The 22,411-nt window shown below is 44.5% G+C and overlaps 1 protein-coding gene across 1 annotated transcript in view; it reads right to left on the bottom strand.

Moving 5' to 3' along the window:
- PUSL1 (pseudouridine synthase like 1) overlaps positions 1–22,411 on the bottom strand; it is an 867,171-nt gene that overhangs the window by 153,820 nt on the left and 690,940 nt on the right. The window lies entirely within an intron of this gene.

The raw sequence follows: 22,411 nt of genomic DNA, 5'->3' as shown, positions 1-22,411 counted from the left end.
GCCATCTTCGTGAGATAGTCAATGATAACCCATATTGTGTCATAGCCTTCCACCAGCGGTAGTTCCACTACAAAGTCCATGGAAATCATGGTCCATGGCAGTTCGGGTATGGGCATAGGCCGTAACAAGCCTACTGGTTTGCCATGAAGGGACTTGCAGTGGGCGCAAACCGCACAGGTTGACAAATGGTCTGCAACATCTTTTGCCATACATGGCCAGCAACACCAACATTTTAGTAAATCCAGAGTCTTCCGGATACCCGGATGGGCGGCAATAGACGAATCGTGGCACCATTGTATCGCCTGTTGTCTAGTAAGAATATCGGGTAGATAGACCTTCCCATCTTTATAAGGGAGGGACTGCACTATCTCCAGCCCCAGAGTGGATATTTCCGTGGGAGATGTCTCCACCCAATCTCGAAGCTTGTCTATGAAGCTTGTCTATAAAGAACGGTTGGAGGGTACAACCACATACCACCTGGTTAGGTAAAAGTGGAACCCCATCCATGTTACTGGGCTCAGGACTACCATGGTTACAGGAAAGTGCATCAGCTTTAGAATGGAGGGCTCCTGGGTGATACGAGATAGTGAAATTTAACATTGAGAAAAACTCGTGCCAGCGAGCATGCCGAGCTGTAGTACACTTAACGGACTGGAGTGCAAGCAGATTTCTGTGGTCGGTAAAAACCTGGACAGGTTCTCAGGTACCCTGCAAATTGTGCCTACATACCAAGAAAGCATCTCTTACTGCCAACAACTCTCGTTCTGTGATAGTGTAATTCCTTTCATATGAGGTGAGTTTCCTGGAGTGATATGCAACCGGGTGAAGTCCGTTTGTCTCGGGGCATAATTGCGACAGTATCGCTCCAAAAGCAATACCTGAGGCATCTGCTTCCACAATGTAAGACCTTGCCGGGTTGGGATGCTGGAGTACAGGTGCAGTAGTAAATGCGGTCTTAAGACTTTCAAACGCCTTTTGAGCTTCCCCATTCCAGCAAAAAGACTTTTTGGAACTGGTCAAAACCGTGAGGGGGGCAGCAATGGTTGAGAAATCCTTGATGAAGCGTCGGTAGAAGTTAGAGAACCCCAGAAAGGACTGAAGCTCTTTCAAGGTCACAGGGGTCGGCCATTGCAACACTGCCGATACCTTAGAGGGACTCATTTACACCCCATGGTTGGTAATGTTGTAACCTAGGAACTCAACCTCCTGTACATGAAATATGCATTTTTCCAATTTGGCGAATAAATGGTTTTCTCTTAATCGCTGCAATACACTGGTTACATGTGAAATGTGTGTTTCCAGAGAGGGTGAATAGATCAAAATGTCATCCAGATAAACCACCAGATAACGGTCCAGCATATCATGGAACACTTCATTGATGAAATACTGAAAGGTGGCCGGGGCGTTGCACAGCCCAAAAGGCATCACGCAATACTCAAAAAGCCCATATTTGGTTTTGAACGCGGTCTTCCATTCATCTCCCTTGCGAATTCTCACTAGGTTATATGCCCCACGCAAGTCCAGTTTAGTGAACACCACTGAACTTCCGAGTTGATCCAATAAGACAGAGATCAGCGGGAGTGGATATTGGTTTCTTATGGTAACCGCATTCAGAGCCTGATAATCAATACAAGGGCGTAGGTCCCACTCCCTTTTGGGGACAAAAAATAAGGGAGAGGCTGCCGGGGACTTTGATGGGCGAATGAAACCAGTTTCTAAGGATTTCTCAATATAGTGCTTTAGGATTAAATCTTCTTTGGGTGTCAAAGAGTATATTCGCCCGGATGGTATCTTTGCCCCAGGTACCAGTTCTATTGGACAATCATAAGTCCTGTGGGGTGGCAGAATGTCTGCTGCAACTGAATCAAAAACATCCTTGTATTCTTGATATTCTTTTGGTAAAGCTGTGTTGATAACAGCTCCCACAATGGAAGCGGTATCAAGCAAGGCGCGACTAGGTTTCGATGAGTCGGGAGTACTTTCCAAGCAGTTGTTTTCGCAATGATCAGAAAGGAACATCACCTCCCCCGATTGCCAGTCAATTACGGGGTTATGTAACCGTAACCAAGACAGTCCCAATATGCACTTAAGCTGCGGAGCCGCAATGAGATCAAAAGTTATATTTTCATTATGCCCGGAGCTAGTGGTCATCATCAACGTGGCTGTACACTCTGTTACGGGACCTGAAACCAATGAAGACCCATCAACAGCACTCACGGTTTCAGGTAAAGGTTTAATCACAATAGGCAATCCCAACTCTCGAGCATAATTTTCGTCCATATAACAGCCGGTAGCCCCCGAGTCTAGGACGGCCAAGACCTCTTTTGGACCACCTGTGTCAGAAGAGAGAGTAACCGAGAGGTAATAAGGGGTGGAAGAATAAGAGTACATGGAAGAAATGCCCGGCAGCTGGACCCCTTCTACTGCCGAGCTTTGGTGTTTCCCTGCTTCTTAGCTGGTTTCTTGGGACAAACACGCAAAAGATGATCTGAGGCCCCGCAATAGAAACACAATCCGTTCTTCCGCCTGTGTTCTCTCGTCTCAGCGGAGAGAGGTCCCCGTAATACGCCTATTTGCATAGGTTCCGAAGGACTAGGCGTAGGAGCGGGAGGTGAAAAGGACATGGGAGGAACAGTTCGTTTTTCCCCTTTTCTTTCCGCTCGTCTTGAATCGATTTGTAATACCAAATCAAGAAGTTCAGGGAAGGTATTTGGCACAACCGGAACAGTGGCCAGGGTATCTTTCAGGGGTTCCGAAAGGTCTTTGTAAAACAGGGATGCCTTCTTATCTTCAGGCCATCCGGTCTCTGCCACTAGTTGATTGAACTTGGCCAAATATGCAAGAAGAGGCATCTCCCCTTGCTTGAGGCCCAATAACTCTAGATCTGTAGCTTGAGTAGCATATCGTGCATCAAACACACGACTCATTGCCTCTATCAAGGCGTCACAATTGTACAGCAAATGACTGCCATCCTCTAGCAATGGGTTAGCCCAGGCGGCCGCTGTACCACCCAAATGGGACAGCAAAAAGGCGGCCTTAGTCGTAGAGTCAGGAAAGGAAGCAGGTCTACAGAGGAAATGCAACCTGCATTGATTCAAAAAGCTCCTGTAAGATTTAGGATCTCCGTTGAATCGTTCTGGGGGCGCCAATGGGAACTGTGTCGTCATGTACACTGGCCCAGCCCCTGGTGTCGGTGGTCCTACACCTGACCCAGATGCCATGTCAGACGGTGGCAGTTGTGCGCCTGGGGATTGCATACCTGCTTGTAGCTCATCGATCCGTCGTTGGGTGACGGAATGGGCAGCAGTCATATCATTACGAAGGTCGGCCACTAATTGCAAAATAGTGGTCAAGGTCTTGTTCGCGTCCATATTAAAGGCTTCTGAATCTGTCAGACCAAGGGAGCACTTGATATGGAGCGACTTGCCTCGTCGTGTAGATGACGGAGTCTTCCAAATAATGCACCTGTCTGGCTATTAGAAATAACAACCAGAATGGTCTATTACTGGAAAGACAGGAGACCGATGACCCAGGCGCCGTAGAAGTGTAGACACGGTATACAGGAGGACACACCACCAGCTGAAAACAAGGCAAGTATCAGACTTTGCATAAACAATAAGGCCAATACAAAACAGCATACACGGAATACCACTAACCTGCTAACTCAGGTAAGAAAGTTAACCGGCTGGTAATGCTGACACCTGCAGTCTAAGCAAAGAATACGGCAATGAGTAACTTATCAATAAGCATCAACAGAATAACTAGGAGTCCCTAATTACTTTCATAGTCTTACCGTGTTGGACTCCTGTCCAGTGGTAACAAGGGTCCGGAGGGGCAGAGGAAGTTCGTAGCAAACCTCAGTCGCGAGGCTTAAGAAGCAAACAACCCACAACGTACACCTACGGAAGTCTCTAGTCCGTGTACTTGTGAGGGACGAAAGCTAGGAAGTTCAAAAACCAATACAAAGCCAAAATCATTCAAGGTGAGGTAGCAGCGTGGAAGCAATCCAAGGCAAAAGTCCAATAACAATCCAATGTCGTGCCGGGAGCGAGCAAAGCAGACCAAATCAGTATCCAAGGCAATATCCAATGTCAGACCAACGTCGAGCAGGGAGCGGGCAGTGCAGACCAATTCAGAATCCAAGGCAAAATCAGGGACAGTCCGAGTTCAAGAGGAGGAAGGCAAAAGATCAAAAGGCAAATTCCAAAGAGCAACCAAGCAGTCCGAAGTCAAAACCGGGAGGACCAGGAAAAAAACGATGATCAGGAAACAGGAATCGAATCCAAAACGCCATCGAAGAAAGTTCAGAAGCGCCGGTGATTGTACAGGGAGGAGCTTATGAAGACTGTATCTCGTGACTTGGTTTGCGTGATACCGGCACAGCAGGACGAGTGCTCCTGTAGTATAGAGGACGCCAGCGTTGCCAGGCTACCTTCCAGGCACCGCGCTGCATCCGGGGTAAGTGAAGCACTCGACTGCTAGGATACACTTTAGTTTTGAGCTGAAGTCTTTGATCGTGGATGCGCCGGTGAGCAACTGGCGACGCCGTGCTTTCTTTCCCAGCTAACAGACTGGAAGGGCAGAGAGATCTAACAACATGAAATATAAGATTTTCTAAACAAGCAAAAATAATTTCGTATGGCAGCAAAATGATGACACAATCAGAGACATTGAATGAACATGCTCGCCTAAAAAGAATCCTGTGCGTTTATTTTATGCAAGGTAACTAATTGCCACAAAAAATTGCCTATTGTAGTTCATAGCTTTACCACTCCCTCACCTAAGTGCGACTTCTGTTTTCTATCATCGCCCAAGTGAATCCTATTTTAATTTTCTACCTCTCCCACAAATAAATCCTATCTATTCCTCAACACTTTTTTCGTCTTGCTGTATCAGAATGTATTTTCGGTATATCACTGGTAACCGATGATTCACGCTTTTTGAGCTGTTATCCTGTTCTTTGATCACTCTGCTATCTCTTATATGATTGTTCAATAAGACATAGCAGAGTGATCAAAGACCAGGAGAACAGTTCAAAAAGTGTTAATGACCGGTTACCAGTTATATATCAAAAAGAAATTATGATAAAGCAAGGCGAAAAGTATAAAAGAAATGGGATACTAGCAATAAATGAGGCTCTCTATCCTGTACAAAAGATTGACGATATTGAATCAATATTTTTTTCACTGCACAGCCTGCACTAAGACTAAGGGCCTCATCACGAGTTGGGCGGTAAAGCCGGCGCTATTAGTGCCGGCGTTAATAGCCCTAACGCCAAACCCCCGGTGCTAATAGCGCGGGATCACGGGTTTGGCAGAACGGGTATTGCCCATTCCCCACTGAGCCCATTCGGGAATTCCCCATTCCCCATTGGGCTCAATGGTGAATTTTCGCGCTCTTACCGCCGGCGGATTTCCCGCCAGCGGTAATAGCGCAAAATTTCGGCGGATTTCCCCCCAGCTAAGAGCTGGGGGGAAATCGCCCAAACCCGTGATTTGCCGGACCCTTAAATCCGGCGGTAATAGCGCTACCGCCGGATTTAAGGGTTACAGCCAAACTCGTGATGAGGCCCTAAGAGTGTTCACAAACAGATCGACAACTGGGGGTGCACAACTGTCTTTACTGGAGGGCCGCAAGTAATTTGCGAGCCTTCTTGGTGGGCCGGACCGTCTAAGGGAGTCCTGCAGGCTTTTTGCGCCAGAAAAATGTCACGATGAAACAAGACAAAATGCTGCATTGTTGAATGTACTTTTTATATAAATATGTATATGGTGTTTCATTTCCTAATTTCGGAGAAAACCATGTAATAGTTCATAGGAACATAATGAAAACATTAAAGAGGAAGGTTCTTGAGGCCTATGGTTAACAATACAAGGATGCTGACAAAATAACACTTAAGATGTACTGTTGCCCGTAACTGTAATTGTGTTTGACTTTGGGAGGCTTTTTAAAGAAAAAAAAATGACTTTGCAGTTTCACTTATCCAATACCATGTTCCATTTCAACAGCCATCCTGTGTAATATCTACAATACCAAAAACTAAATATAATTTGGAAAAAAATAATGTGATCTAGGTAGCGTTTGAGATGCTGTCCCTTTAAAATGCAAGTATTGTGTGCTTTAGGAGACTTAAACATTTTTTGAAAAACGTTTTTGTTTCACTTTGTTTTGTGATTTTCTTCTTAGATGTAAAAAAATAAACAACTATGAAATTGCCAGCCTCTTACTTCTGTTACTTTGTTTGCTCTATAACGAGGAAATGACAAGAAAAGGGCTGCAACTTATTCTTGCACTCCTCTGGCCTGCAGGGCCATAAATCATGAAGTGAAGGGCCGCATATGGCACGCGGGCCGTATGTTGTGTACCGTTGTTCTAGTCTGAGTCTGACATCAAGCAAAGTTCACGTCCTGATGAAGGCCAGATAATAATTTGAATGAGAACGCTAGGAAAAGGCGTATCACATTTGATGGGCCGGCACATGTGTCGTCATCCATATGACTAGAGAATATTTGTCTAGTGTTATATTTTTTTCCAGAAAGGATACCGTAACATCTGTCCAGAAAGAATACTGTAACATCTGGGTGTTTGTACTATAAGTACTATAAGTAATGTATGTCTGTATGACAAAACCTATGAAAATGGATAAATACGTTACAAGAAAATGTACCGGATATGAAAAAGTCACCCTGTACTAACCCCTATGCACATATTTTTTAGAGCGTTTGTTAGCAGTTGAGAGATTGTAGGTTTGAATATGGTTGTATCTATTTGTATATGTGAAAAAAAGAAATGACTTAAGAACAACGAAATAATAAACAAATATTTTTTTAAATAAAAAACTGGTGATTGATGCTGAATATTTGTTAAGCATATAGTCGGGTAGTAGCACACTCACAACTGATGTGAAAGTGTAAGGGGGGGTAACCAATATCCACTGTATACGTTGTGTATCTCACACCTACCCATTTTAAATTGGTCCCCAGAGAACAAAAAATTAGGAAGCCAACCACACGTACCCACTCTTGGTGCAGTTTACTTCAGAGTGCAAAGCATATCAAGCAAAAAGCAACTCGGAACAGCAACCTACAAATTTTGACTTTTGCTGAAATCCGGCGAAAGGAGTGGGGGTCTCCAAATGTCATCTAGTCAGTAATGTCCAGAGGGTCCTAACAGGTAATTATGCAAAGGTTGGTGCAGATTAGTGAAATGGTGTGGAATTGTATAAGGAACACCGGCTTTGCCACAAATCCCACCACAAACAAACAAACAAACACATTTTGACTTTTATATATATAGATGTATATTTAGATAATGTTTATTATTTATCAGCTCCACTTGGACCATTGCCATGAGGTTTTAACAGTAGATAACCCTCTCAATAGTATCCGGGAATCAAGGGACAAGGCCTTCTTGTTAGGAGGAAGCAGTGGGTGTACCCATCATTGGAAGACAGTGATCGAAGTGTAACAAATAAGTAGTGACACTCGAGCCTTGGCAAGGGGTTGGGGAATAGGATGAGGATGTGTGGGGGAGTTGGAGAAGGGGGTATATTGAGGGGGGTGGGATGGGCCCATTCACCTTTTGTTGTCTGGCCTCATTGGACAAAACAGATTTGTTGGAACAGCTGCTGGTATGGGGACATATATTTATCAAAGATAAGCACCCATCACAAGCATGCCACTGTCTGATGTGGGCTTGTCACGTGTATAAGATGTAAACATGTGGGTAACATGGCCCAGGGAATTGTCATGCTTCTGGTTGAATGAGCCTGGATGCCTGGCAGCACAGTGAGACCCTGAATCCTGTAGGATAGACTTACAGTGTCCCACAACCAATGTGTTAGAGAGGTTGTGGTCCGTTTCCCCATATTGATAGTCCCAAAAGTGATGAACAGACTCTTGGATGGTCTAATGTAGCAGACCTGTTCAAATTAACAGAAAGGGCTTTTTTATGCAAATTTTATGCTAGCCCTTTTTCTCAGAAGAAGAAAAGGGGGGCAAAAAAGAATGGCACCACCAGTTCTTGATTCATGTGAAATTTAGGTAGGACCACAACTGAAGGTTGGGTCACAGCATACAATCACCGATTCTTCAATGAATATCCGAGCGAGGGTCATGCAGAGCAGGGAACCAAATTTGCAACCAGGAATAAAGTCTCGAATGTCAGGAACCCGATGTTATGTTATGGTATTGTGTTCTTCAACTGCATCAGATCACCATTGCAGTAGTCTTGTCCGTGTAGTTGGAATTCGAGGGGTATCTGGAATTTCTTTTGGCTGGCGGAAAGAAAATGAGCACGAGAAATATATGAGGATGAGTAGGCGGGAAATAGACATTACAAACACAGGAAGTGAAGGATATAGTGAGGGATAAAGTGGGAGGAAGAATGTTTTGTGATAGCATGGGCACATGTCCCCCCTGTTAGGTGGACCAAAGTTGTGTGTAAGGAAGGAAACCGATATATGTCCTAAAGTGTTGTGATAATTGGGTTGTATTTATAGAGCAGTCTTGAAGTATTGCAAGTTGGATGCTTGAGGGGCTTGAGCAGCCTTGGGAAATCTTAGAAGTTTGGTGGCTTATTTTCCTGGCAACTCTATACATTCTACTTCCAGATCAAAGTCCTCAATGTTAATTCTGTATCGCATGATAAGGGGGGTTCAAAAGGCAGATTTTGCAAGATGGCTAGGATTAAGGGGAGATCCCATGGAGTGATGAAATGCACTGTTCAGCTGACCTATGTAGGAAGCCCCGGCACAGGGTTCACTAAATTTCTTAATGGCCATCCACTGGTCTCTACGGGAAGACGTTGCCATACCCAAGGAAAATTCATCACGTAGGTATCAGAGAATATCTGTGATTTCACAAGAGGCTGGGAAAAGTCTCCAGGGGGAGACCATGTTACACAGCAGCAGCACCAGTGTCTACTGTAAGCATTCAGAGGACACAGTCTTCAAGATTGTTGAATGTAAACAACAAAGTCCTTGAAAATGGCTAACCTTTAGAGTGCTAGCCTTCCAACCTTCACATTGCATCACATTGCATAATCCCAACTGTTTAATGATAGGGAGGCTGTAATCCCCAGGAAAAAAACTCAGAAAGCAGGATAACCCTCAAAAGGAAGCCTGAGAAAGATGAGAGGCAAAGGGAACTAGGACCTCCTGGGGAGCTGGGAGGGGGGGGCGGGGAAGGGGGCTTCATGATCATGTCTGCACCTCACTTCTTAAATTCTGGAGGACCTTGGGAATAAGGGGAAATAAAGGGAAGACTTAGAGGAGGCCTGGGGGCTATATCCGGAAAAGGAGGTTCCCAAATCAAGCTTGTGCGTAAAGAATGCCATGCAGAGGATGTCTGCTTATGTAAGAGAAGCTGCAGTCTTGTCTGTTAGAATCAAAACTGTTCTACCCTCCAGCAACAGTCAAAAGCATTCTAGGGCTCTCGAAATGGCACTTAAATCCCTTCAGTTCGTAGATTGTGTTGCTTTGAATGGAAGCCGCCAACCTTGGGAGGATAGAACCTTCAATAAGCCCCCCCCCATATGACTGATATCCGTTGTAAGAATGAGTGGAGGAGGAAGGACCTGAGGCCGATTTATGGGACCATCCACCAATGTAGATACCACATCTACCAAGGAAAGATGGAGCCACTTACAGTGAGTAGTCATACTCCTGACTCTCCAATGAACAGTTCTTCTAGATGTACAAGACAAGTGGACAGAGGTGGGCCCTGACTGATTGAACCAGGAAGACCCATGAGGCCATGTGTCCCTGTACCCAAAGAAACTGCCTAACCGCAGCTTAATGAAGAGACAAGAAATTTCAAGACCAAACTTGTCAACTTAAATCTTGTTGGTGAGGGTATCAAATTGCACTTTTCCCATTTCAGGAGAAACCCCAGATCTTGCAGATAGCTCTTACTGTGTGATGCATCCTGTGCCTGTAGAAGACAGTCATCTAGAAAAGAAAAGACAGAACTCCCATTGTGATGCATACGTGCCACACCTGGGGCATGACCTAGGTGGAAATCCTCAGAGAAACCACCTTTGTGAAGGTCATAACTACACATTGTAAATAACAGTTATACCACAGCAAACCAAAAACAAGTGGAATTCCCACTTTGAATAGGCAAGTGAAGAAGGGCATCCATCAAGTCAAGTGATGCTAATTAATTGTTCCGGGTGATGGGCGGTATAATGGATTGGAGCATCTCTATCTCAAAGTAACAGGTGATAGTGAAGTTGTTCAAGTCCTTGAGGTCAAGGATTAGTCTGAATCACCCCTTAGGCTTTGGTGCTACAAAAATGGATTGCTTCTCCTGTGGTGTGGGATGAAGCCCCATGCTGGTGGCTGGGTGATGGGACTGGGATGCTACACACTCCATTTTGTGGGCCCCAGAGGAAGTTAATGGGACACTCCTGAGGATCCCTGGCCCATCATCTGCCTCAGTGTAAAGACTAAAGTCGGGTCCACTGAAAGCTATGGGTCCACTAATCTTAGAACCCCTCAAAACTTCCAGGACCCAAAGGTTTTACAAAAAACACAAACGAGGGGGCAAGGAATGGGAATATGAAAGGTCCTCTTGCCTACTAGTCAGATTAGAAAAGACAACATCCCACAGTTGCCCATGGGCACATCCAGAGCAATAACTTGGCTTCCAAGGAGGGGTAAGGATTATTAACTGGACTCAGGTAGAGAAAGTGACACCAATCATCAGTGCCCCACTCAGCTCCACTGACACAGTGACCTCCAATTCTGGTTTCTTTGATGCCACAACAAAGAGGTCAATGTGGAGAGAATTGTTGTTGATAATGCCAGCACAGCCTGTCCTAAAATGCCCACAGAACCTGCTCATGTGATATTAGAACCTAAAAAGTGGACAGACTCTGTCAAAGGACACCTTGAGCCAGTGCAAACATTCCATGCCATGGTCTCCCCTTCAATACTGGTTCGACCATTTGCAGTGAGCGAAATAATGGAAATGTAGAATCCTGGCTTAAAAAGAATCAATATTCACTAATGTGCCTAACTGCACATCTGCTTGTGGACCCATCTAACTGAGATTCATGTAGAGCAGCTTTGCATGAGAATGCAGACGATTACAAAATGTTTGGAAGCCGGACTGCAAGCTTCAACGGAGCAACCTGACCCATTAAAACAAAATGAAATAATCATAAATGTTAGCCACCACCTATTAACCACCCGGACTCTGTAGCTGCATCACTACACAGGACAATCAGACAGCCGAGGTTTCTTGGTGCCACAACACTGCTTCCATTTTACCTAATCCATTATCATTTTCCTTGTTTTCATAAAGACTCTGAATCCTTACGGTCTTGGCTTCCACTCTAGGTGGTCCTGTTCTCGCCTTCAACCTTTTCCAAAACAGCTCCTATCTTCTGTTTCCTGGATCCAGCTCCTATTCAATCACTTCCAATCTCAGATTGAGCCCTGGGTTTTTACAGGGCTTTTGCTCCACCTCTCAGCATCCCTCTATGAAAGGCGTGTGTCAGCTGGAATGGGGATTGACTGTTTGGCACCACTGACCCGGGTGCTATTTTATTAAAGATCCTTCTCTTTCCCTCTGTAGAAGGCATTACTGCACGAGCGTGATGAGAGCAGCGTGCACCAGTTCTGCAGAACCAAAGTTCCTCTATTCCCTTAAAGGTCCAATAGCTACCGAGTCACCATTTTCAGTCAAAGCGAAAGCATTGTGCTATGTATGGGGTTGAGGAGAGCCTGATTTCCCTGATCCTGTATGATCTGCGCTTCCCAGATGTTGGGGCAGTGCCCATTCATTCATTCATTCTTCCCTTTTAATTATTGTCCCAAAACGCTTTTGGTTGAGTGCCCTCAGAGGTACCGGATTCGAAACAGTTGGGAGAATTCGGGAGGTGCTATGATGCGTGTGTGTGCATTTCAGCCATTAAAGTTATGTGAGCGTGGCCAGGAACCTACTAGTTCCTCTTGTCTAAATGGAGTGTGTATGGGCGCAGCATGGGCCTACTATGGACTAAAGGGGGGATTGTGTTTAAGGACACAGAGGAAGCTATGTGGTAAGCTATGGTTCAAATATTTATCGTTGAAAGTAGCTCCATTCTTATGGCAGAATTGATGTGCAAAAGTGTCTGTGTTATATGTGAATGCAGCGTGTGTGGAGTGGCCCCATGCCTTCCACTAAGTTGTGGAACTGCAGTGTGCGAGAGGAGAAGTGGGTTAGCTGTACAAACAATGTCTACTTCCTGGCTTCCATTTATGTACAAGGAGCCACACATGCGATCTAAGTGCAAGATGAGTGCATAATACTCACCTTCTGAGAGGTTGTCAGAGTGAGTAAGGGATTGCCATCCCAAGTTCCTTCTAGTGCGAAAACAAGGTCCTCATTACATGCGGCGGCACAGCCCACCCTCCTGTGCTTTTAGAGCTATATGTGGTGCCAACCACGAGTGAGGGGGCAGAGGTGCCCAATAGTCTGCCTACAGGATGATCAGCATGGCTTTTCCAAGGTGCATTATAAGTGTGATGTGTTTGCCCACCCTCCAAGCCCACAAGAGTGGAAAACCTAGCCCACTGTCAGGATTCTTCCAGGCACAAGTTGTTGGAGGGACTACCATGGCCCTCCATGTGTGAATGGTGTCCCACTAGGAAGGATGGGTTGCAGAGCAGAACGGTTGAAGGGAAAGAAGAGGCTAGTAAATTACAGAAGGGCAGGAGATGAGAGTGTGCGGGGGGTTAAATTACAGAAGGGCAGGAGAGGAGAGTGTGCGGGGGGTTAGGAGGACTGCAGGATTAAATGCGTGTGCGAGAGAGAGAGAGTGGGTGCGGGGAGGCTGGTGGCTATAGTCGGGTTTTAATGGCTTTCCTGAAGGCCAGGTGATCCTCTATGCAGCGGAGTGCAGGGGGGAGGGAGTTCCAGAAAGTGGGTGCGAGGACAGAGTAACAGGCACCTCCTAGTCTGGAGAACTTGAAAGAAGGAACTACCAGTAGGTGTGTGGAGCCTGATCTGAGGATCTGGAGGGGCAGTAGCGAGCGAGTGAGTTTGTTTAGGAGAAATTCTGGGGCTTTCTTGTGAATTGCGCGGTGGCTCATGCACATGGCTTTGAAGGAGGCCTGTCGACTGATGGGCAGCCAGTGGAGTATCCTGAGTGCGTGGGAGATGTGTGCTCTGGGGGAGAATGATAGGAGGAGCCTTGCTGCAGAGTTTCAAATCCATTGGAACTTTCTCAACTGGTATGGTGAGAAACTAGAAGGTGTCTCATCCACTAGTCCCCAGGGATCTATCATCCAGGTGGCCAGGACACGGCCATCGCTTTCGGTCCAGTTCCTGGGGGTGGACCAGTGCAGGAGGATCACCTGGATGAGGGGTTTTCGGGGAGTGGGACACGGATGGTGAGACGCAGTAGTCCCTTCTTTTTACCACCTTTACCCCAGCATACCAAGTAGGATATTTAGGAACTCCACCCCCGCCCCCTTTACAACACAAACACGTTCTCACAGACAGCCCGCTACGAGAGAAAATGGACTAACACTTGAGCTGTATACCTGATGTGTCCCAATACAATGGTCAGGCAAGTCCAGACAATTACCGACCTCACACACACACACACGTGACTTCCATTAAGCATCCCTACACGGATAAAAGGCGGAGCATGAGAGCACACTCTGAGCGCGGTAAAGCAAACGAGAAAACAGCAGTTCAAAGTTGGAAGTTTAACAAGAGGAGAAAGATGGCCAAACAGAAGGGGATTGCAAGGAGGGAAGATCTCTTGACCTTTTCGACAAGGAACCATTGCTTTCATGAGCCCTCAAGATTGGAAAGCGTAAGACCAGGAAAACAGGCTGAAGAATCCTGCATTGTGTGTCAGAGATACCTGGGGCCCTCCCGAGTCAAGAATGAAGTCGGGGAGAATTAACCGCTGTGGTACTGTCCTTGGCTCTAAGAACAAAGCAGCGCCAATGAAATCAACACAGCCGGTGAGTTGGGGAGGCCGATACAAGACCGGTCTGTGTTGAAGCCAAGGTTGCAAGCAGCAACATTGTATGGCGAGCGCTGGAACGAACATTGTTTGAAAAACATGTGAAAAAAGATGCAAGTAAAGTTGAACTGCTGATGAGCGATTGAACTTTGAAATGAAGATACAATACCTTTGACAGAGTGGTCTGGCACCACGTGGGTGCTCATTCGAAGGTCTCTGCAAAGTATCCAGTTGAAAAGTGAAAGAGTTGTAGAGAGTTGTGAATCAAAGTGTGGTCCTGCGACGGGTCATGCAAAACCCTGCGTACAATCGAAAGTCTTCGATGTTGATACAGTAAAGAACATTTGTTGATAAAGTTGGTCTGAGCCCGTCAGAGGGGGATCAATTGAAAGTTTTGTGTTAAAGTGGCTCTGAGCCCGGCAGAGGGGAGGCCCGTGTGAAGAGAAAATCACCCGAGAATTTGTAGGTGTGAAATCCTAAGAATGTGGGTCTGAGCCCGGTGGAGGGGGACCTGGGTGAACAAAAAATCACCAGAGAATGTATATGTGTAAAATCCTAAGGAGAAAGTAACTTTGTTCTTTGTCGTATTGCATCGGACCCTCTGGAAAGGAGACTTTGAATGGCGAAGAGACTATGGCACAGAAGGCCGTGCTGTTGAAGTTTTGAATTGCACCCTCATGCTAGAGAAGCAAGAGACTGTACTAAGCTGGAGTGTGGTGCCTTGTCCCCGGCTGAAAACGTGTGGCAGGGAAGCCGATGGCTTGAATATCCTGATATATCATTTCTTGAACACTTTTCTTTTGCATAACATTGTTTCCCACACTATTTCTATTTAGAATTAAGGAATGGAAATAGGTTTATTAGTATAGGCCCTTTTATTTTGACAACACACCACTAGGACTGCGTTATTATTATTTAATGGTCATAGCTTGCTCCCATCTTTAGATTTAGATAGGCATTTTTCAAACCCAATTGAAGTTCAATAAACACCCTTGAACCACTTATGTCTGTTTTACGGTTTGATACCATGCCTTCCTTACATATGGTGCCAGGAAAGGGATTTGATTCAATTGATAGAATCGTTGAGCTCCTTGACACTGACCGTGTATCTACTCTTAAAGAGGTCTTGCTCTCACAGCTGCACGTTCCAACTGGTCCACAAGATTTGTTTTTTCAAAACCCAGTTATTAGATACCCTTCCACTGTCCCACTATAACATCCAACAGTGGGATGGAATAATCTTAAACACATGGCCAGCACACACCTCCATTAGACCTAGTGCTCTAAATTCCCCTTGTCCCAAATCTATTTTTTTTGGTACCAAATTAACTTTGATCCCTGGTCCATAAGGTTTAGAAACCAATCTATCTAGATCCTTCCCTTTGGCGGAATAAGACTCGGAGGAGTCAGACGACTTTGTAACTCAATCAGAGGGAATCGAGACCTGTTTCTTTTCCGACTCATAAAAAACTACAGAAGGAACCCTTACCCTGCTGGATTAAATGACTGACTTGGCAGCTATCATGGCTCATCTGCCCACACATCAAATTCAGGCCAAAACTATTGGTTGAGTTACAAGCAAAACCCCTGCTATCTCAAGGGATACTCCATCCATACCTATAGGGTGAAGATCTATGGAATTTTTTTCTGAATTTCGAGCAAGTAGCCAAACAATTACGATGGGAAGAAAATTTAAAACACTTATCTGGGAATTCTGCTGAAATGTGAGCTACAGACGTCCTATCAGCTACTTAATCTTGCCCTGGGAGTTACCTGTATATCCATAAAAGAGGGGCATTTAAAAGAGGTACGCCAAACCTGTACCTTCTATCGGCAAAAATTAAGGGCCATTAGACTAAACCCGGGAGAAACCCCCCCTTAAAATGGGAGAACAAATTAAAAACACAGTCACTCTTTGGATTAACAACAAAACAATGGAAGAATTAGTAGAAATGATTACTTTAGAGCAATTCACCAATTCTTCACCCCCCTTTTTGCAAAAGGCATCATTACAACTACATTGACCTAGCCTAGCCATGGCTATATTGAGACTGTCCAAAACCACTCAGATGCAGCTAAAGACTTCCACTCAGTACACCGAAGTCAGGAGCGGAAAGATCACAAACCTACTCACCAGGCCCAACCCCAGGTATTAGATAGGGGAGGAGGATCCTATAAAACCAAGGAATGGATACCGAAAGAAAGAATGAAAGTTAAAAGACGTGACCCTAGAGGTAGAGAGGAAAGTAAAAGAGAAGAACCTAAGGGATGCAAACCAGCTCCTCCTATCTGCTATTCATGCAGAGAGACTGGCCATTTGACCAGACACTGTCCGAAAAAATGTAAAGGAAGAACCCATGGAAATAGGCAGTCTAAAAGGGGAAGAGTGGAAGCACCCGAAGAAGATCTGGGAACCTTTAGCATATGTTTGTTTCAGTGCTCCGCTAACTTCACATATGAAAGGCCTGGATAAATTGGAAACAAGTAAAAGCATTAATTGACTCAGGTAGCAAACAAATCGCCATAAGGCTGATTTGGTCACAACAATGAACCTCGAGAATGCCACCCTAGTTAGAGTTACATGTGTACACAGGTATAATGAAATATACCCAAATATACCCGTATACCTTAACATCAGGGCCGAGTCATATCTGATATCATCAGCTATCATTCCTGGGCTCCCCAAAGAAGGCAGTGTGGGAAGGGACATCCCTGCATCCTCCACTCTTTTGCAGGAATCCCCAACAGCCCAAAGGGAATGTATACCTCAAGACTACTGGCCCTCTAACGGTTACTCCCAAACCTCTCCAATGTGGACTTGGACGGAGACAGAACATCATTAACCTACCATTTACAAAGAACCTTCCACGAGACATAAAGAGCACCTAAATCCAGGGTCACCCCCTTGAGGTATCTCTATATATTATCCCCACCAAAAATATCGCCGTACATATGGTCATTTGTCTCACCATAGGCAATATTTTTGGGGGATCATTTGTGGGAGCGAGGGCTGGGAGGGTATCCCCCGCACATTTAAGAATAATGCAGGGGTTGCGGGGGTGTCCCCTGCAGGGTCCATGGCTCAATATTGCAGCAAAAATCTAACGATATTTTTGTATCGCAATATTTTTGTATCGCAATATTTTTGCGGGGATATTAACACATGGCACCCCCCTCGAGGCCAGTTTGTGGGATACAATAGAGAGACTAGAAACAACTCGCCTCTGCCAGCACAGAGGAAACGAAACCCGTGGGATATGCGAGAGTCCTTGGATATATCTCGTTCTTGTTCTATCCAAGGTCTTCAAACTGAAGAACCTAGACAAAGACCAAGTATATCCACCTTGCATAGTGGAAGGGCAATTGAGAAACCAGAAGGTGTCTCACCCACTAGTCCCCGGGGATCTGTCATCCAGGTGGTCAGGACACAGCCACCGCTTTTGGATCCAGTTCCTGGGTGTGGACTAGTGCGGGAAAATCACCTGGGGTCTTCGTGGAGTGGGACACCAGATGGTGAGATGCGGTATCATCCTCCTCATAACACCTTTACCCCATCCGACCAAGTAGGATATTTAGGAACTCCAACCCCCATCCCCTTTACAACACAAACACTTTCTCATGGACAGCCCGCTATGAGAGAAAACGGACTAACATGCGAGAAGTATACCTGAAGTGTCCCAATACAATGGTCAGGCAATTACTCACCATCACGCACACCTGACTTCCATTAAGCTTCCCCAAAAAGATAAAAGGCAGAGAACGAGAGCACACTGAGTGAGGCAAAACACACGAGGAAATAGCAGTTCCAAGATGGCAGTTTAATTAGAGGAGAAATACGGCGAAACAGAAGGGGATTGCAAGGAGGGACCTTTGACCTTTTCGACAAGGAACCGTTGCTTTCATGAACCCTCAAGATTGTAAAGTGTAAGACCTGGAAGACAAGCTGAAGAATCCTGCATTGTGTGTCGGAGATACCCGGGGCCTTCCCGTGTCAAAAATCAAGGAGGGGAGAATAACCCACCGTGGTACTGCCCTTGGCTCCAAGAACAAAGCAGCGCCCGTGACATCAAAACAGTCGGTGAGTTGAAGAGACTGATACAAGACTGGTCTGTGTTGAAGCCAAGGTTGCAAGTAGCAACACTGTATGGCGAGCGCTGGAAAGAACATTGTTTGAAATAAGTGTGATAAAAGACGTAAGTAAACTTTAACTGCTGATGAGCGATTGAACTTTGAAACTAAGATACAATACCTTTGACAGAGTGGTCCGGCACCACGTGGGTGCTCAATCGATGGTCTCTGCAAGGTATCCAGTTGAAAAGTGAAAGAGCTGTAGAGAGTTGTGAATCAAAGTGGTCCTGCGATGGATCAAGCAAAATCCTTAGCACAATCAAAAGTCTTCGATGGTGATATAGTAGAAAACATTTGTGGCAAAGTTGATAAAGTTGGTTCGAGCCCGGCAGAGGGAGATCAATTGAAAGCTTTGTGTTAAAGTGGGTCTGAGCCCGGCGTAGGGGGACCTGAGGTGAACAGAAAATCACCAGAGAATGTAAACATTTAAAGCCTTAAGGAGAAAGGAAGTTAATTGTTTGTCGTATTTATTTATTTATGACGCGCCAGTTGCCCGCAGGCATTGTGGCCCTCACAGAAACAGGACAACAACAAGAGATGTAAAAAGAAACAAGACAATAAATGAGATCAGATGAGGAAGAAGAAGTTGATTTATTTAAAAAGTATTGTTTTTAGCATTTTCCTGAAATGCAGAAGGTTCATTTCCTGTCTTAGGTTCCTTGGGAGGGAGTTCCACAACTGGGCAGCACAGACTTGGAAGGATCTGCCCATACCCCTTGAGCGTTTGAAAACAGGGCAGGAGGTCAGGGCCTGGTCTGCTGAGCGCACCCGTCTACCTGGGGATTAGCGAGTTACAGCTGTTTGAAGGTAGGAGGGAACATTGCCATACAGGCAGCGATGAAAAATGGGGTATTACCCAAATTGTTCGTTTACAATTGTTTATTTTTTAAAAAAAATTATTTAGTTTATTACAAACCTTTAAAAAGCGAAAAAACACATCATCATTACTCATTACACATCTTACAATCTGTCCTGACAACAGGGATAGTCCCCCTTTTTTTTTTTCCTTTAAAAGAATGATTTTTCCACTACAGCATTCGTTAATTAAGACAGTTCATCACCAATTTAGATCACAGACAATATTTTCCGGGAGAAGATAGCTTCTAAGAAAAAAGTCAAGGCTATAGTAAGCCTTCTGTCACTTTCATCAAAAAGAACCTGCCACCAGTCCTCGAGACTCAATGATGGACGTGCATTGCTGAATTTCCCCAGGTGATTGCATCTTTCACCAGATAAGGCTGGGCATGTCATTATTAGATGTTTAAGTGATTCTTCCGATTCGTTACACAGTCTACATAATTCCGGCATGGTAGCATCGTTCACCCATAGGCTAGAACGTTCTCTCGTCTGAAAAGCATTTAGACGAAATTTCATATAAATTTTCCTTCGGTGTATATCCGGAAATTTCACTAAATAGTTTTGAATTTCATTAACACTTCTTTTCTTTCATTATGCGATGTTTTTGACATTGCTCACTCGTTAAAATCCAATCTTGTCTCCACAACTTTAATTTAACGTGGTTAGGATTTGTCTGCAGAGTGTGAGTGTCAGTGCCCAAATCCTTCAGGATCTTCTTAGAACGCTCTACCCACATGGAAAAAACAAACACTATCGTTGTTTGATTCGCCAGGTTCAGAATCTCAAATTGGGGGTTTTGGGAAGATAGTGTTATTTTTCGGTACAAGTTAAGCGTAGACCAACAGACTCTTGCATTGAGTGAAATCAGACTGAGCTCATGCCTGATGCAGGCTGTTGGAGTACCCCGTGGAAGAGATAAAACATGTGACCAAAACATATTTTCCAATTGGTTCCATAAACCAGCTGAGCACCCAAGAGCACACTCTGTTCCATATAGAAGAGCAGGTACAGCTTTCTGTTTATAGAACGCTAACACCGGTAAAAGCGAAAATTTGCCATATTTTTTGTTGAGCCAAGTCGCTTGATTTGACAGTTTCTTACATTTCGTTTTGATGTTGCTGACCCATGGTGCATCGTTTATGTTCGAATTAAACAAAGTACCCAAATATTTAATTTCCGATGTAGTGGTTAGCAGTTTGTCACCCAAGTACCATCGAAAATTTTGTCGGGTTCGTGCGTGGGACCCTTGTAGCTTTTGCAATACTATGATCTCAGATTTAGTAGTGTTAATAACCAAGTCATTATTTTTCACGTATTTTTGAAGGGCATTCAAACTGCGTTGTAAACCAATCGGCGTTAAATCGATCAAAATGAGGTCATCTGCATAAATCATTAGCCAATATGACAACCATTGATTTTCGGGGGAAATGAGGCAGCTTCCTTCAAAGTTTGATCCACATCTGACAAAAAGAGATTGAAAGTGATTGCTGCCAGGGGGCAGCCCTGTTTTACCCCACAAAATGTCCGGATGGCCTCAGACAGTCTACCAGTTTTATCCAGCCTAATACGTATGTTTGTATCGGTATGTAGATCTTTAATGGCAAGGATTAAGCTGGCAGGACAGTTCCATTTGGACATCTTTTCCCATAGTAATTCGCGATTAATACTGTCAAAAGCGTGGGATAGATCAATGGATGCAATATAAATTTTTTCACCAACTTGGAGGTTGTTCATTTTCAACAAATTAATTAACAAAAGGTTAAGACTACAGCCAACACCTTTAATGAACCCAGTTTGTCGGATGTCTGTGTGATTACTAGATAATGACCATCTCCGTAGATCTCGCTGTAGAAAAGTTGCATAAATCTTTCCCAAGACATCGAGTAAGGCAATGGGTCGATAATGACTAGGATCTAAGCGATTGCCTTTTTTAAAAATTGGCACGATAATGGCACTTTTCCAAGTGGTAAGGGTTTTGTTTCAAGGTGAAATTGGTCAGACCATCAGGCCCAGGGGCTCGAGATGAACTTAATTTAGTAATGGTCTCCAAGATGTCAGATTTCTCAAATTTTAAGTCCCAACAATTCAACTCTGGCACTAAAGATCTTTTGGTATCGCCTTTGGAACTATAGAGTAATGTATAATGATTAATCCAGCTTTCCTCTGATACCATATTTTCTTGTAGGGCGTCTCGAGGAGCACTAAGATTATTTACAAGGTTCCAAAAGTCTCGGGTATTTTTATTTGCCAGTTTTGACATCATGGCTTCCGCATCAAGTTGGAGCAGATGGGCTCGATACTGTTTTAACCAGTTTTTGTATGATTGCTTTATTTTTTTCCTTTGCAAGGTGGACATACTGGTTGAATCTCTTGGACATCGTCTAATCTCCATTCTCATTCGGCGTTTACGTTTCAAAATATTCGAGTCAAAGACATGGGATCGTTGAAACGTTTGACTTCTTGGTCCCTTGTTAGACTCTTTAAATTGTGTTAGTAAGTGCCGATATTCAATTTGATTCGGCTCTTTTAGGAATGCTTGATTTATGTTTTTAACCTCTTTATTTGCTAAACGCAGACGGATCCTGTTGGATTCGACAGAAATATCGTGTTCCCAATGAGCAACTGGCTTATCATGTGCGGAAATTACCAATTTCAATAAGTTATGATCACTTTCTTTTTTTTTCCACCACCTGAAGTGACTGCACTCTAGCATGAAGGTCATCAGAAACATAAAAATAGTCAAGATTAGATTTCTGAGCCATCCTTTTCCAAGTAGGTTTCGCAGGGATGTCTCCAGTAGTACATCCATTAAGCATCGACATTCCTCGCGCAGACATCTCTGCAACCCACAACAAGACATCATTTTGGGTAGTGCTTGTCACATCCATTGTCCTAGTCTGTGCTTTTAGGCAATCGATACTTAAATCCCCGCACAAAACAATTTTAGGAGACAGTTCATTTTCATAGATGGTATCAAGAAGGGTTGAAATTTGATCAATAAACATATTTGCACTAGACGCTTGATGTTGCCAATACACGTTAATGATTGATATTAAGTCCACAGGACATTTTGCTTTGTTCTCTAATCTAACCGATACAAATTGAAGATATGGTGTTATATTTCTACTCTCTTTGATTTGATACCCAGAGATTTTCCTTATCATAGTGAGCAGACCGGCCATAGGTCTACCTCGTTTGTTCTGGATTGCAGGATTTAAGGCCACTTCGAACTCATCACATAGCGGAGACTCTGATAGCCATGTCTCCTGGATACACACAAAGTCCAATCCCATAAGCCAGGAGTGTGAAAACAAGTGGCTAAACCCACGAGAGTTCCATGATGCTAGTGTTACAAGAGTTCGTTTTCCAGGTTTTAGGCATTAGCTTCGTTGATTATTAGCCAAGGATTTGGCGATCCAATCCCAATCATTCGACTGTGTAGGGCCGACTGCAATGA

The sequence above is a fragment of the Ambystoma mexicanum genome, chromosome 8, assembly GCF_040938575.1.
Source record: "Ambystoma mexicanum isolate Mex_15411 chromosome 8, UKY_AmexF1_1, whole genome shotgun sequence".
Lineage (NCBI taxonomy): Eukaryota > Metazoa > Chordata > Amphibia > Caudata > Ambystomatidae > Ambystoma > Ambystoma mexicanum.
The sequence above is the reverse complement of the archived record's forward strand: the minus strand, read 5'-3'. Positions and strand labels throughout refer to the sequence as shown.